Source organism: Cygnus atratus, chromosome 2, assembly GCF_013377495.2.
Source record: "Cygnus atratus isolate AKBS03 ecotype Queensland, Australia chromosome 2, CAtr_DNAZoo_HiC_assembly, whole genome shotgun sequence".
Lineage (NCBI taxonomy): Eukaryota > Metazoa > Chordata > Aves > Anseriformes > Anatidae > Cygnus > Cygnus atratus.
The window spans coordinates 35341625-35357660 of record NC_066363.1 but is presented as its reverse complement, the minus strand read 5'-3'; the positions used below and the strand labels follow the sequence as shown (position 1 = coordinate 35357660).

At 41.1% G+C, this 16036-nt stretch overlaps 1 long non-coding RNA gene across 1 annotated transcript; it reads left to right on the top strand.

The window, feature by feature from the left end:
* LOC118252820 (uncharacterized) lies at window positions 1-13454 on the top strand. The gene is made up of 5 exons (XR_004780275.2): window positions 1-136; window positions 743-4251; window positions 6602-6678; window positions 10025-10328; window positions 10598-13454. It is a non-coding gene; the product is annotated as an uncharacterized LOC118252820 (long non-coding RNA).
* Window positions 13455-16036: the final 2582 nt, after the last annotated feature.

Sequence of the window (16036 nt, the reverse complement as noted above, 5' to 3'; positions counted from 1 at the left end):
ACGTCAGCGGCACCGGCAGGGCCCCCCCGGCCCCTGTCCCTGTCCCTGTCCCTGTCCCCGTCGTTGTCCCCGCCCGGCCGCCGCCGTCACCTGGGGCCCGTCCCCTCGGCAGGAGGCGAAAATGAGCGAAAAAAAGGTAAAATTGGGACTGCCGGGGAGCTCCCTGCGCAGGCGTGGAGAGGGGGTCTGCGGGAGCTGCGGCGTGGGGCTGCTGAGGGGCTCGTAAAAAAGGTGGTTTGGGGGCCTTTTAGCTAAGGGATTAAAAGAAATAGTAATTAGGACCGATAAACCCAATAAATTTTATATATATATGTATATATATATATATCTTTTAGAGGAGGAATGAAATCTCTCCTGAATGTTTATTCCCTCAGGAAATCAAAATACCAGTAATTTTGGTTGGTTTTCACTTGTTTTTTGTTTTTTTTTTTTTACCCCAATCACATCTTTGAGAGCTAGATGTTATCCTGTCAAGAGTTCCTTTTTTTTTTTTTTTTTTAAATAAATGACTGATACTGTGTGAAATATTGGAGATGGGCCTGGAAACAGCACTGTGACTTCGTGCCCCATCTCTGCAATAGCCCATCCTTGGGTAGTGCAATCAGGCTTCTAAAAAGTAACTAAAGGTAGTGCAGTCTGGCTTCTAAAATCTGCCTTAATGAGCTTAAGGAAATCGTTTCCCTGTGAGAATGTTGGTCTCTTGCTGCTAACGATAAACATGTCTTTTCTTTTTTTCCCCCAGTTCCTCCACCCGCTAAGGCAGGGAAGGCTGGAGCGCCTCGTGCCCTTGGAGCTCCCAGACGTGTTTCCCGACATGCGCAGGGAAAGCAGATTTGCAGGCAGCATCTTCCTTGTGAATCGGCAGTCCTGGAAAATGCTTCTGGGTGCTGGAGCAGCGCTGCGCACCTCTGGCCTATGCCAATTTCCAGGGACGTCTAGGGACTTAGCATGGCTCAGGAGCCAGTCCCAACGTACAACTTCTTTGGACCACTGCTGTGGAGCAGAACCAAGATTACTGAAATGGACAGGGGCTGTGTCAGAGCAGCTGCCCTCTGTTACCAGAGAATAGTTCTGCTCACGTACAGTTTACTGCTATAGAGGGAAGGATAAACAAAGTACAAACAGGGCCTTTGAGCCCCTGTTATATGCAGACTTAACTTGTAGTCAGGCTTCACGTGTGAGGACCCAGCTAACTGTATTATCTCTAGGAGTTCCCTTCATTTTTTGCTGACATTTATTCAGAGTAGAGGTGTATCTATTACAGTGATTTTAATTTTGCTTTAAGTGAATGGAATTACTTGAAGCAGCAGAAGCTTGTCAGGAGGAATTCTCTGAATGAATAGGCTAGGAAGGTAAAGCTAAGGTTCTTCCTGTGTGCTGAAATTATTTTAAGAGTAATAAATAAAAGCACCTTAGGGAATATACACTAATTAGAGTGGAAGGTATTACTTTCCTGTTACAACAAGTAGTAAGGGTTTCTACTTCCGAAGTGCTGAAATACTCTTTTCTTATCTATGTGGTGTTAAAGAATCACCAAAGAATCTGAGCAACTTCTCTGATTCTTAAAAAGGAGAAGTGATTTGAATATATGTTTACTTCATTCCTAAATATTGAAAAACGTACGATATTGTCTTAGTCTTTTCATGTAATCTGTGCGTTGATTTTTCCCATAAGATACGAAAATATGAAGCAAGTTCTGGAATTAAAAAAAAGAAAAATTATTAATTTGTTTTGCAGCAGAAAAGCCCAAAATTTTCATCGGATAGGAGCCATTATGCAAAACAGTACAGAAGCGTGTAGAGATCAATATGAACAACAACTTATTCATAATGATGAAGTACAGAGAATTCCAGGAGTGTTAGATAAAGGTGTCTGCATCGACCTTTTTGTTCTGAAACATTTGTCACTTTTGGTTCAACAACGATGGCATTGGAAACCTCCTGTAGTCTATACAGGGCTACAAGTGGCTGCTGGCATCTGTCTGTCCTGTAAGGGTATTTACAGCCAATTTTTGTGAGAGGATGGTGAGAGTTCCAAGGTTGGCCATCAGATTTTGTGGCTGTTACTTACTGCCAGACAGTGTTCTGAGCAACTGTTTTGGTTCTGAGAAATGATTGACAAAGAAAGGCCAGATAGAAAAGACAGAAGTGAAAAAGGAAGACCAAGGCTAGCTGGCAATTAAATAGCTTTCTGCAGGATTGCTAGTGTAAGCTAGTTTTCAGAAGGCAAGTTCTTTTTATACTTTAACATAATGAAGATGATTATCAATGAGATTTATAAATCTCTCCGTTATTTCAGCATATGTGTGAAATAATGCTGCCTCTAAACCACACAATTTTGCCAGCAAAAAATCCCAATTAGATACAGTCACATTTAGCAAACAAAAGATGCACAAGCAAGTGTTCTTAATGAAAAAGGGAAAAAATCATTATGATAGGGAACACATGTCTCTTTCAGAGTTCTGTTCAAGCTTCCAAACTGTTTGTTTATACCATTTCAGTGCTCAATTCCTTTTTAAGGCTTTTTTTGTTGTTGTGTCCCATTTCAGTGTCATATTGCATTACCTCTTTCTATAAGGGTATGGTGTGCAGATATTTTCCAGGAAAGAAATGAGATAGGAAAACATCAGAACTTACCAAGATGACTGTTTGCACTGAGCAGCAGAGCATGCATATAAAAGGACCGGCTGCTGATCATCATAGCATCCACATTTTGTGGTTCTGAAGTGGAAGATCTGTCTGAGACCTCCTTGATGAGTTTCTTCAGAGAAGTGTGTTCTTTTGTGGGGGATCTATTTGTTTATTTATTTTATAGCTTAATTCACCCACTTGTCGCGCACAGAAAATTTTAGTAATCTCAGTCATCTGCACTGAAATTTCCTATTTTATGTTCTGTTCTCTACTTATTCATGGATGACTGGGGCCATATGCTCCAACTCCTTTCCATTCTTCCTTTTGCCAGCAAAACAGGCTCTCGATTTGCATTGAGCTATGTAATGCTGTCTGGTGAGAGATCCAGAGGGACCTGTTGGATATTGCTAGGAGCATCTATGCCTGTGCTACTGCAGGGGAAACAGCTATCAATTCAACAAGCAAAATTTGGGATAATTGCATCTGCTAAATAAAATATTTACAGGAAAGAATCTATTAGTATAAAACATAGCATCCTAGGAAAACATCAGGAAAGACTGAGAAAACAGGAGGAAAAATAGGGGAAAAAAAGACCAAAAGGTCAGGGAAAATAAAATAAATATACTGAGGAAAGGGATAGAAATGAGAGGTAAGTGGAGTCTTATAAAACTGGTGTAAACAAGGGAAAGCTATGACTTAGGCTAGTTCTGTTGCCCTAACTACGTTTTCTGTGAAGTTCTCATACTATTTTTGCCCAACTGTTTTCACACCAGTGGCGTTGTGCCATGACATGATGCTCAAGAATGCATTTCCACCAAGGTTTCTCCGACAGCTTCCCAGGGATGCAGCTCTGGTGCTGGTGTGAACGGTGGAGGCTTGCTGCTGACATTATCTAACCCGCTGATCTGAGGGGATTTCTCTGTCTACACCTACAGCTTCTTAATGCTGTAATAAACCAATTCCAGTTACTGAAGCGTAAGATGTTTTCTCCCTGCTTCAGACAAACAAGGGGGACTTGATTCTACAATAGCTCTTAAAATGTGCACTGAAATAAAGTACTACCCTGCTATCGTGCCATCAGTTCAACTTATTTCAGATTAAAACTGCTACAGCTATGGCAATCCATTGCCTCGGAAGAGCAAACCTAAGTGTGCATCTATGTTAGCGTTTTATTTCAGTTCTGTTACATAGTTTTGAAGCAAATTGGGTTGACATCCTCTCCTCCTCTTTGTCCCGTTTGGTGGAGCATCCCCACGACACGCAGAGGAAATGTTTCACCTGAAATGTAGCAGGAAGCTGTGCTCCAGCCACAAATGGAGTGCCCTGGAAATACAAACCCGACGAAGCAAGCACAGTGTGGAGGCTGGTCTTCCGCTCAAACTAGGGTGCAGTGCAGAGCTCTTCCTGTTGTGTCATCCTGCGTGCTAACACAGGCATCGCCTAAGTCACGCCGTGATTAAAACACCAGTGCTGCTAGCCCCATGTTTATGGCCTCAGCTATTTCACTAGGCTGGGATAAAGCTCAACATAGAAGATGCTGCAGGACTGCTTGGATCCGGACTGCCTGATCACATTATGAAAAAATAATTTCAGATACAAAAGAAAATTACTGAGTTCACAAGTAAGTAGTTCACTTCCTTGAACTAGAGTTAGAAAACAAGCACACAGGGAGCATTGTGGACATAAAAATAAACATGTTTTTAAAACTCCTGTAATCTCCTCTTCGTAGCCAAAGAGGGGAGGTGATCATGCAGCATTAGTCTATGGTGGGATTCTTAAACATTATACTTAGGAAGCCCAAACAAACAATGACAGTAGCTGTGTTAGTGCTTGCAGTTTTAAAAGATGCTTGGTGCTTCGGTGTTGTGGGAGGTGTAAGGGTTAAGAAAAGAGTGAGAAGAAAGAAAGGAGCTCTTCCAATATTTCCTGTTATTTGTTTGTGTTCTGTGGTGGAAAACAATTTTCCCCTCAACAATGTTGTCATTTTGTATTTGGCAAGTATTGATTTATTTATTTATTTATTTATTTTGTAGCTTGTTTGCAGTAAAGCATGAAATGAACACATTTGCTGGTACTAGTAGTTTTTAGCCCTTTTCTAGGTGCATGTATAACAGTAAGCAGTTGAATAGATGTAAATACTCATATCCACGAGCACAGCATTCCTTCGAGCAGGTTGGACAGATGTTCTGATACTTAAAGTTGCTGGAGGAATGAAACCCTTAGCCTTGGGTTCTCCTTTTATCTGAGCGTAGCTAAGGGAGGAGTTTTGATGAAAACAGAACAAGCAAGTCAGTAGTACACTGGAAATTTTAATGTCATTAGCGTAGTAGCTTTAAACTTGATTTTGCAAATGCAGTGCTCTCAGCAGCATCTGCTAAGTTTGCAGTCTCAAAGGTGCCTGCCATAGAAAAACAAAGTCTGCTCAAGCAAAATTGGGTCAGACGGAGGGAGTGAGGAAGGGAAAGAGGGAGGGAGGGAGGGAGGGAGAGAGAGAATTATTAGCATTCACATGGAACATGAAGGACTGTTTATTTTGTTTCAATTTTTCCCCCTTAAATAATTCCGATTTTCTGTATTATATCTCATGTGAAGACAAGCTAAAATGGAAGGCCTCTGTGTTTCTAGAGTGAGGAGGAAGAAAGGTATCAAATGAGAAGAACAATTAGTGAAAACGGCACGCTATCTTTTCAACTCCAGCAGAAACCGAATGCTTTATTAAAAACTGGAAACCATCAAAAAGAGCTACAATCCATTGCCATCCTTGCTGTTGCAGAGAGTTAGCTGGCCAAACTGCAAGTCTCGCATGATTTTCTGAAGAACAAATAAGCCAGCATGAAATAAACAAGAATATTTTTAAAGGGATTTCTCCTTTACACATTTGATAGCAGCAAAGGAATACAGACTTCCTTTTCCCTTCTCCTTTCTAACTTTGTTTCCTATAAGGTGTTTGTTGATTCCTCACTTTATTTCTGGCCAATTTTGGTTCTGTTTACTTTTGTTTTTCTAGGTCAGGTTTAACAGGTTAACAGAGAATCACTGTATTTATTTGCACAGACCCACCAGGCTGACAAAATCAGCACCCAGAGCAAATGCCTGAGCAACAAAATATACAGCCTTCAAGTCCTGCTTGATACTTAGGACTATTTCAGAGCAGATGATAACGGTGTAAAACAGTGGTTTGCTGGAAGAGTCTCAGGTGCTGTTTTTCCATCGGTAGTTTCTTTCTGGTTCTTTGCTGGCTTCTTCTGAAATAGACGTGTATGGTGGTTGTTCTTGAATAGAAGGATTCTAGATAAGTGTTGTATTTTCTTATTTCCCAGTTTTCCCTCCTACTTCTGGCTCTGTGTACTAGGATGCAAGGCACCAAGGCCGAGTCACTGACTGCCCTATTTTCCCTGCCTACACCAGGGACTCAGTAGTCCCTCAGCCTCCGTGGTCAGGGCAGATACAAACATCTCCTTCAGACATCTCAGGTTGACTACAATTTAATTTGTCCTCTGAAAACACCTGGGCTCCAGTGTCTGTAAAGGCAGACAAGGACAATTTTATACCTCAAGAGGGAGGCATCTGGGTCAGACTGTCTGTAAATGATAGTTTTTTCTTTTGGCTTAGCCATGAGCCATTGGCCATTTGGTTACCACAGAAACTGCGTGGCACGTGAAAGGTATACGGACTAGGGATGTGGGCTACTCTTCACTCCCCACCATTGTTCTGATACATTCATAAAAAGAGGTAGAATAAGAACAAACTTGCAATTTTGCCAATCCAAGGATTCTTGGTTAACATTTGCTGTATTTATATCCTTTTTCTTTTTCTTTTGATGGAAAGAAAATTCCCATGCGCCATTTATTTATTTATTCCACATCTGAAAAACCATGACATTATCCATCCTTTGTCAGCCTTAGAGGGAGACCTGTTTTGAGCAGATTGTATATGTGTACTTCTAAATGAGCATCTGTTTCATTTGGCAGGTTAATTTTCACCACGCTACGGAAGCCTGTGGAACATGTCTCTCCTACCAACCTCACCCAGAGCCAGAGGAACAGAGGTGGGGCTGACCCGCTGCCATGACTTCTGCAGTGGACTTCCAGGCAGTGTCCATGCAATGACTTGCTAAGACAACTTTTTGTTGCCCACAGGCAAAAGGAGTTGAGAGTAACTAGCAAGGGGAGCCAGGGGAAGCCTGAAGGGAAGCCAATAAAAAGGCCAGGAGGAATGAGTGGTTTCGAGAGGCATTTGGGTTGATGGTTTTTATCCGAGATGAGCACAGACAGTGGGGACCAAGTTGGCAGAGAATATTTTAAGAGAAACTGTAGCAAGGTGGCTACAAATGAAGTTGGAAGTTTAAGAACAGCAAGGTGGGTAATTAGGAGAAGCAGGTTTGGAAACACAAAGACCTGCTGGGCCTGGCATTACTGACAGAACAGTGGTGTTACTGGGGAAGTGACCACTTTTCATAACAGCTAAAGCATGTACACTTGTTCTAATCACACACAGAGAAGAAAGAACGTTTCCCGCTGGTACTTTGACAGCAAAGGGTCAGGACTTAAATCTGTGTCAAAGACCCAGCAGCTGAACAAGTTACCACACATCAGCTGAGTTACAATAACTGGTGTTGGTTCATTGAAATGCCATATCGTACTATCTCATTTAGCAGGAAACAAGAAAGATTTAAGTGAATGCTATCATCTTGCATTCCCTTCTTTGAGATCATGGTCTGTGGGCAGCTTCCACAGCTCAAAGAGCATATTCCTGCTACTTTGCAGGAATTCTTGTGCCATTATCTTCCCTTAGCCCCATTGCACGGTCTACATGGATTTATGCTATTGTACCTGTCATTTGGGGGGCTAACCTTTTACCAGAATAAATACACCAGTACAATTCCTAGTACTAATGCATTATGCTGTTTTGCAGCTATTGCAAATAAGTATAACTTACCCTTTTCCTTAGCACAGACATAAGCTTATCTAGTGCCAATTTAATGAAGTCTTTGACAAGGTGGTATTATTTTAGACATACCTGCATAGTTAGAATTGTACAACTCTCATACAGGGGTACTACTCTCATCTGTAGACAAAATCCAGCCCAGCATTTAACATGTCAATGGCTGTCACTTTCAATTATATCAATACCTCGTTGCTGCAAAAAAAAATCTCAAGTACATGTGGGTGATGCCTACTGAGCCAGCTGATGTTAACCAGAGGAGATGGCAAGCAAAAACGTCTGGTGCTTAGAATCCCCTCTTAACTCTATTTTAGGTTCGTCTCAAGGGGTCTTGTTTAGCCTCTCAGCAGTTAGTCAAGTGTATCAGATACCTGCTGCTGCTCAGCACAGCTACATCAGGCAGGTTTCGCCCTCCTTCTTGACCATGTACTCTGCACATTTCGGAGGAGTGCATCCATTGCCTTAAAGGCACTGCACCAAATAAATGCATTTTTTTTCAAGTCTGTATGGAATAAGCAGTTATACTCATGTAATATTTAAATTTGTGATAAAATTTACATCATATGCACTAGTATATTTGAAATGGCGTTTTGATTGTCCCATAAACAGACAGAAAACACATTCTAGGGTGCAAGTGGTGCCGAACTGCTGTTGCTTCTTGGCAATCAGCAGACTTAACTTTGTGAGCTGCATGGTTGACTTGCAGCAATATCTCAGCACCCCAAGCAGCTTCTGGCTAGCTATTACCTCATCATGAAGCCATGCATTCAATGGGTCGATTTCCTTCGCTTTGTAAATTTACGATGAAGGAGCAGTGCACTTTGTGCTACTTTGCATTGATCTGTATAAGGTGGTTACTGTGAAATGATCTAAAGTGGGGAATTCAAAGCCCAGCAGGCACTGTGCAGCAGTTCCTCATGTAGATACACTTGTTTTACATGACGAACGCTTTTGTTTGCTTTTAACATATTTCACTTCTCATGTGTATTAAGTTAAACCACACAAATGCATACTTATTGCAAAAAAAGTGCTCCCCAAGGGAGGTGTTGCAGAATAGATCCTCTGCTGTAGCTGGTCTGAGCTATTTCCTGTGCAGACAAGTCCTAGGGTGTACATCATTACTTTGTCTGCCTTAATGACTTTAATGGGAAGTTTATTCATTATACCGTGTGGCCAAACAAGCTAAGGCCAAAGACTCTGTGACAGATGTGTTGCTTAATTAGATATGCTTTCAAGTAATTGAGGGACTCCTCAGTTTCTGCTTATGCCTAAATTACTTCTTTCTGATTCCAAATTCCAAAATATATATTTTTTATTTTTTTAATTACCTTGTAATCACCAGTGTATCCACTGTATCAGGGGAACTTCTGTGGTGGAAAGAGTGGTAAGAATTTCCTAGTCAAATAGCTACAAAACCCTTTGGTCTGGCCTTAGGATTAGTTGGTGCAGTAATGTTAGTAAGGAGGATTGCAATGCGTCCTGTCTTCAATCAGCTTGCGACAGGGGATTCCCTCGTGCACTTGCTACAATTTCAAATAAATATTTCCATGCTGCTCTGTGCCGTTCTCACTTCATTAGCACAATTAAGCAAGGAAGTAAGTCTTGTTGCATAGATTTTTTCCCCATAAAGTTGCTGCATTCAAAATAGACACAGGCAGTGAGCAGTCTGTACTGCTGTAATTCAGCACTTTCAGATAGCAAGTAATACAGAGGATGATAAGGAAGAGCAGGAAGCCTTCAATTGTTTGAATTCCATTTCTCCAGTACTACAAAGTATCTTTTAAGTTCGTAATTGTGTCTTTGAAATGTTCTCCAGTACTGCTGGATTTATGTACATACGTTGTCCTCCACAAATTCAAGTTTTAGTACCGCCTTTAACTTCAGTTTTGCCTTTGCAATGCACTGCCTAACAAATCAAATTGCCTCTTAAAAAAAAAAAAAAGCATCTCTTATTTTAAGAGAAGTTAATATCTATCATTTGAAAGAGTGGGGGACTAGGAATTGAGCCTGCAATGGTCTCAGCATTGTAGGGTTTTTGCAATAACCATAAGACATGAGAAATACCCCATATGTCTTTTTTCCACGTAACATCCCCAGTATATGCTACAGTCACTCCATCCAAATGGGTAAAGCTCCCTCAGCTATTTGCATCATGTTTCTTCAGCCACCTTACTGCATCCTCAGCCTTGCATCAGCAGGTCAGCTCTGTGAGTCCAGTCCAGTATTTACCAGTGGTATTGCAAAAGGATGGGGAGTGTTTCAGTCAGAACTGTTTCAAGTGCTATTTTAGCACAAGAACTTTCTTGGAAAGAGAGCCATTTATCAACGTGTAATCTTTCAGCCAGTTCGGAATATCTGCATTTTACGGAAGCAACATTTCCAACTGCTAAGACACTTTCCCAAATCTGCTTACCAGCATTTACTGTGGCTGTTTTGTTGTTCTCGCACAGGAAGCAAATGGATTCTCCTAGTGCTCAGCATTGCTACAGAACAGCTACCCTGCAGTCCCCATGTTTGCTGTCTGCTGCTACTCCACAGCTGTCCCAGATGAAATTAAACAGCTCCGGTCTCCTGTCCAAAAGTTCAGTAAAGCCAGTTAGTTGCCAAGGGAGCAAATAGTAAGTTGGATCTCCTAGGACATCACACCACCACCAATGTGAATACCAGCCATGAAGCTGGCAGCAAGAATGTAGCCATGGCTGTCACAAAAACCATCTCGAGAAGCTGTTATTTCTCACAAGAATTATTGGTGGGGTAAGCTATTCCATTACAATATCTTCTCTCTGCTAAGGGTTTGTAATATTAATTAACGTTACCTTACGTATTTATTCAAGATTCAAAATGCTGCCATAACTTAAATGTTATCATTTAGTCATTTTTTATCCTAACAATACATTTGGAAGCTTCAGCATGGATGTTGCATGTCTGCCATGGGATAAAGAAAACCAGTATCTCTTTATTCCAACCTTGAACCATAATTAAGCAGTTAATATTGAACACGTAATACTACCTTTATTCCCCAGGCCCAGTTACTTCCCTCTGAATGAACACAACATCCTCTTAATGGAGGCACAAATCTTCACGACAGGAGCTCCGACTGCTGATCTACTGGCAGCGAATTGACTAGTCACTAGAAAGCAGCGAGCAGGATTAGATTCCTGAAGGATGGCCTGGAACCATCTTGAGGGAAGTCACTGTTCGCCTCTGAAATCCCCAGGGCACTGCTTCCCATTCCGTTCTTGGTACTCTCTTGTCCCAAGAGGAGCATCACAAGGAGAAGGCCGTACAGAAATATCCACTTTCACGATCCCTCTTCTCCAATGGCTGTCCCCGTTACACCACAGTGGACAGGGTACTGGCATCTTCCACCTCTTCAAGGTCGTCCACCAAAACAAGGCCATACACCTGAAGAACTTTTTGGTATTAACGGCTTTCAGAAAGATGGTGCGCAGCGCTTCGGAAACGGCACCGAGACTCTCAGCAGCAAATTCACTGTGGAGCACTGAAACTGGAGAAAGGCTACTTGGTTCATTTGCCCCCAGTCCGGAATATTCCAGTAGGTTGGAAACTGCATCCTGTGGTGCTGTCAAAGGTACGACACTGCAACGCAGCACACGGGCTATGAGTTCTTCGCAGTGGGAAGAACAGACAACTTCACCTCCCAGGCATCATTGCCCTTCTGAGAGGGGAGGGACAGAGTGGGGCAATCTGCTGGTAGAACGCACCAGCCGCGGGTCCCTTTGGCCGTGACACTTTGGGGGAGTCAGCAGTGGGATGGCCGCAGGGTGGCTGACTCCCTGCAAGGCTCCAGACACCTTACAGGTCATACACAAGCAGGTGTGCTTGGAGAGCTCCTGTGGTTCCCCATCACGGGCTCCTCAGGGTCTCCCCAGGCAGCACGGGTGCAGGCGCCCCACCTGCTGGAGAGGACAGGGTGCAGGCAGATGCACGACTCATCCTGGAGTGCCATCTATTGAATCACCAGACACGCTTGCATGCTGAAACCCAGAAGCCGCATCTTGAATCACCCCGCAAGCCAGTATCTCATTCAAAAAAGATATGCTTAACTATTTTTTTTCCCTAATCTGAGGGGAAAGCATACGTTTTCTAAGCAGTGACCTGCAGAATACTGACATCCTAGGGTCTGTGACAAAACAACAGAATTTCAAAGGGAAGCCCACGAATTCTGCAGATATGCAATCTCCCAAATATATATATTATATATATATTTAAATCTAAGATCTACAGTGTATTATTTTATTAAAGCAATAGCTTTAAACACCTCCACCTGGCTTATTAATACTATAATTATTAACAGTGGAGTGGCACTCAGGTGAATGGAAGGGTTTCATCTGGCTTTTGTTCAGAAATGTCGCATCTTGCCTACGCTACCTGGGCTCAGTGATGGAAGAGGCAAATGGTTTCAGTTCTTTAGCTTCTCAATATATTTAGCGTAAGCAACATTTTGCGGTTCTAAGAAAACCAACATCACAATTAATTCCCTGTCTTTTGATTGTTATTTTAAAAGGTGGGGAAGTAGTTCAAGCACTCTTTGTATTTCAGATATTACAGAAAAAAAAATTAGCAGTCTCATTCTGTCCGAGTTTCAGTAATATGCCTTTTCTACATGAAGACAAAACTTTCTGATTGTTGACCAAGGCTCAGAGCTTTTTGAGGAAGATTTTGAAGCAAAAATACATACACATCTCAACTCTGTGCATAACAATGCACCTGAAGGAAACCATTCTGGGGAAGGAGGAATTCGATCCAGAAGCTAACGATGCCTCCCCTGCTTCAGAAAATTGGAGTGATTGGTACATTCAATAAAGAAAAGAAAAGTAACCCTGCCTTCTAGTACAATACCCAGAAGGGCTATCCTTTCACCAGGTAAAAATTCTTTTTGCAGACAGTGCAATGAACGTAAGTACTTGACCACTTACTAAACCATCATCTAATAAAAAATTTCATCGCAATAGGTTATTGCATTCTCCAACACCACACCATCAACACCAGTGTCTTTAGACTTCAGAATATGAGCTCCCAAATGGATGGTGCCATCTGGAGCACTGGGAATCATATCCAATTCTCTCACCATGTAAATATTAATAAATCCCACAGCACCTTTCAAGGAAGAAAAGCACTCTTCCTTCTTGTATGGGAGTAGATAAATTTCAGGCTCTTTCTCTGGGAGAAATGCTTCAGTTTTGCTTTGCATGCACTGCTTTTAGCTTCAACCATTTACCATTTGAAATAAGAGCTCAGAATGTTTCGATAGAAGTCCCTGACATGGATTTTGGGATATGTTTTCCATTTGAACTTCAAAAAGCTCTGATGTTACCCAAGTTGACAGCTGGAATTGTCTTAACAGCAGCATGAGCACCGTAAAGCTCAAAGCTTCTGCAACCTCCTCCCAGGTCCTGCTGAGACGCAGGTACCACCAAACACTCGTACCTCATGTGCTGTCGCAACTGAAGTCTGGGAAAACAGCAAAACGCTATTAAACTGAAATCGCTTGTAAACAGCATACATTTGAGAAAGATAAAAACAAGTAGTCAGCATATTCGCTCTGCAAAACGAAGCGCTGTGGCACAGCTCCTCGAGCTACCAGAGATGCATCTTCATAAACCAACAGAAACGCGGCTCTGCTTGGCCCTACAAAGTTTTGGTGCACTTTGGCTTGTGAGGTGCAGTCAGTCTGTGCAGCAGGGTGTTTCACGTGGGGGGAGGCACCTCACAAACTCGGGGACATCTGGCTCGGCTGTTAGTCTGGGTTGAGAGGCCTCCCTCAGCAGAGCAGACATGTCTTAACGGAATCAGTTCAATGCAAAAGCTGAGTAAAAGGAGGTGGTGTTTGGTGAAGAAATTCCCAACTGAAAATATCAAAGGTAAGGAAAACGCTAGGGATGTTGCAGACAGCTTTTAGAACAGGGAAGGGGGACAATCTTTTAGAGTGCCAGAACCTAATTTAGGTGAGTAAATAATATGATAAATAATAACTTGCAGTTAAACAAAAAATGTTCTGTTTGCACTTGAAATTACAGCAACTTACATTGAGTCCTAAATGTATATAATCTGTTAAGAAGACTTCAAGCAGTTTTAAAGAGAACTGGATCATGAATCCAGAATTATCATGAAGCATAAAAAATTGGTTTCTGCTGAACTGATAGAATTAACTTGCAATGCTGGTTAACTTATTTTGCATATACTAAGAACATTCATTTTGTTCCATTTAACAGCAGTTCTGCGATTAGTTCATTAAGGAACAAACCAGTCAGAACTAAAAGATGATATTCTTTCCCAGTGAAGAAGTAAGAACTGGGTCATGAGAGGTTGATGCCACAATTAAGTACAATTTAAATTTGGGAAAACCTAGCACTACCTATAAAGAACACATGCTGGTAAAACTCTTCAACTGGAAAACTGATTGAAGTTAAAATTTCTCAACAAGAAAAAATGTGGTTGTGTTTAAATTGAAAGTATTTTCTTCAGTCAGGGAGAGGAGTAGTATAGGAGCAGAGACAACTAAATACAACTTCTTGGGGGGTGTGGGGGATGCTTTGGGGGTGGGTTGTGGGTTTTTGTTTTGTATTGGACAGTAGCATCAACACAGAAGGATCGTGAAAAGACAGCCTGCAATCTTTGTTTCAGTATGAGGAAGGACAATGAGCAGAAACCTCCGCACAACTCACTAACTACAGAAGATATTTCATTTATTTAATCAGTTAATTTTAAATTAATAACATTTGATAATGTCTTTTTGCATATGTACCCAGCACATTCAGCATAATTTTACATAACTTGTAACTTTAAAGTGTTGCATTTCATTACCGTCAAAATGCAGTTTGACACAAATTGAGGGGAAATAAAAAGGAAACATACCAGTCAGCATTTCTACCATCATAATGTAAAAAATTAGATTTCTAAGTGTATAACAAGCCGTATAGTATTTCAACGTGAATACAGTGCATTTTTACGGATAGTCAGAAGGAAGAACCAAATATAATGTAAAAGCTGTATCTAGATGCAAAACCACATTTTAAAGGTTACAAATCATTGAGCATCAACCTTTCAACAAAAACCTTTACGTCTACCACTTACAATAACCAATAAATTGACTTTTTAACCTATATTGATTCAAATCAGCAACTTCTTATAAACTTGATATCCACACTTGAAACAATGTAACGAAACTGCAAAGTTCAGACAATCAAACACAAACTTGAAAATAACTACCTTAAGACTCTGAACTGAAAACCACTTCATACTGAAGAAACAGGCAGGAAAATGCATGCTGCTTTAGGATTCTTGTTTAGTCTGTCTATTTCTCAGACAACTGGGTAAAAAAGCAATGATTTAAGAATCCTATACATGAGGTGTATTAATATTCCTAATAGACGCCCCAAAGAATTAAGCCATGAACTCTGTAGAAGACTTGCACATATGACAAATGCAGGGTAATTTGTCAAAGAGGCAAGAGAAGCTAGCCAAGCAGTGAAATTTATCATTAACTGGAGTAAGGGAACCCCTGCACTAACACAGACAGCAATTTTTTTTCCCACAGCCACAAATAGTGACTGAACTGTGCCCAAATCCAGTAAGAAAAAAATCTTGACAAGGCAGTTACATATTAAAAAGGTAATTTAGCATCAGTTCAACCACCCGTGTTTAACTGCAATTAAGTGTTTTACAAGTTTTAATTCACTACGTAAATGGCTTTTGAAACTACATGAGAACAAGTATTTTTAGTCATGATTTATGAAACTGTATCAAAAGAACATCAAGCATAGATTAAATTCCTTCATTTGCTCTTCAAAATACCATGTGAGGTTTCCAGGAATATTTTTATACATTTTTTAAAAAAAACTTTCTAAGAAAGCATACTGAGAGAATCTTTACCATCTCTCCTAGGACTCTGCCAGCAGCACATTACACGATCATTTTAGTCAGAACTCTAAACTAAGAGGAATTCTGAAACAAGGATGGCCATCGAGATACAAAGAGGCAAAGCTCAAGGCAAACTCTGCCATAGTAATCAGAACACAAATAAAAGAACAAGCACAGATGAAAGCTAGTGAAGTGGGAATGACAACTGGAAAAAGAGTGGAAAAAGGCAACTTTCCTCCTCCTGAGTTCCCCACCCCTTAACTTGGCCCTTCTGAGGGCATTCCACAAGAAGCAGATAATAAACTCGTTTTAAAATTCAATCAGAAAGAGAAACAAAATCTTGTTTAAAGTATATGACTTAGAATCTTGATTAAAATATTAGACTTTAAAGGCAGAGGGCTATGTAGGTATTTTCAGGCCACTGCTTGAAGCATAATTCTACCTGAACCGTTGCTAGTATAGCCCTGTATTAAGACCTGAAATTAGAGCAAAGGCTGATGCTGTCAACAGATCATTTTTTTGTTCCCCCAATACAACCACAGAGGCCACTTGGCCTTGTGACCGACAGCCATACCCAG